Source organism: Argentina silus (genome assembly GCF_951799395.1).
Source record: "Argentina silus genome assembly, contig: scaffold_591, whole genome shotgun sequence".
Lineage (NCBI taxonomy): Eukaryota > Metazoa > Chordata > Actinopteri > Argentiniformes > Argentinidae > Argentina > Argentina silus.
In genome coordinates, this window is record NW_028153211.1 from 15,001 (window position 1) to 16,566 (window position 1,566).

Genomic DNA, 1,566 nt, shown 5'->3' on the forward strand with positions numbered 1-1,566 from the left:
ACGCATACACACACACACACACACACACACACTCTGAGGCATGCGGCTCCTCTGATGGCTCCTGAAGTGGAATATTAAAGTGCTGTTCTGACCTCCAGAGAAAAACACACTCCTTCCACAACTCCTTAATCCGTCTGGAATTACACTCTCGAGTCACACACACACACACACACACACATGTCACTACGTGGAGCAGCGGGTCCCTAGAGGTCTGGATGGTTGTATGATAATACCAAGAGCAGGATAGGAGGAGAGATGGAGAGATAGAGAGAGAGAGGCTAGGAGGATAGGGCAGAGATGGAGAGATGGAGAGATGGAGAGATGGAGAGATGAGGCTGTGGAAGAAGTAGTAGTCTGTGGTTGGTTGGTTGGTTGGATGTTTAGTAGGTTGGTTGGTTGGATGGTTGGTTGGATGGTTGCTTGGTTGGATGGTTGGTTGGATGGTTGCTTGGTTGGATGGTTGGTTGGATGGTTGCTTGGTTGGATGGTTGGTTGGATGGTTGCTTGGTTGGATGGTTGGTTGGATGGTTGGTTGGATGGTTGCTTGGTTGTTGGTTGGTTGGATGTTTAGTAGGTTGGTTGGTTGGATGGTTGCTTGGTTGTTGGTTGGTTGGTTGGTTGGATGGTTGCTTGGTTGGATGGTTGGTTGGATGGTTGCTTGGTTGGTTGGATGGTTGCTTGGTTGGATGGTTGCTTGGTTGGATGGTTGCTTGGTTGGATGGTTGCTTGGTTGGATGGTTGGTTGGATGGTTGCTTGGTTGGATGGTTGGTTGGATGGTTGCTTGGTTGTTGGTTGGTTGGTTGGTTGGATGGTTGGTTGGTTGGATGGTTAGCTGGTTGGTTGGTTGGTTGGTTGGATGGTTGGTTGGTTGGATCAAAACCATTAGGGGTCGTACATTGATGCAATCAAAGTTAACCGGTTGCTAGTTTTCTGTAATAATATCAGCCACATAAAGATGAGTTCCATTTCCATGTGTCAGGACTGGAGCCAGCAACCCTCTCCTCCTGATCTGGCTCTCTGCTCTCTGCTCTCTGCAGCACCGTCCACCTCCTACCTGCTCACATAATGACCTCCGGAGGGACTGTTAAAACACACACACAAACACACACACACACACACAATGATGAGAAAGACAGAGAGAAAACCTCTGTCCTCACATTGTTGGAATAAATGAGTGAAGGGGGGGGGGGGGGGGGGAGGAGGAGGAGGGAGGGAGGGAGGAGGACGGGGGGGAGGAGGGAGGGAGGAGGAGGAGGAGTGGCAGGAGGAGGAAGAGGGGGGAGGAGAGGGGGGAGGAGAGGGAGGAGGAGGGAGGCAGGAGGAAGATGATGACCTCTTTGCAGCTATTAGTATCCCCAGCCTTCCTTCCCCAGGCTGGTGAGTGAGTGTGAGTCTGGCCCAGCAGAGCCAATGGCTGTCTGACGTGCTCTGCTGTGAGAACCAATCAGCTCCTCTCCCTGCTGCTGCAGCCAAGAACCAATCATCTGTAGTTGCCAGGTGCAGGAGGGCCCGTCTGGGCAGGAAGGCCCGTCTGGGCAGGAAGGCCCATCTGGGCAGGAAGGCCC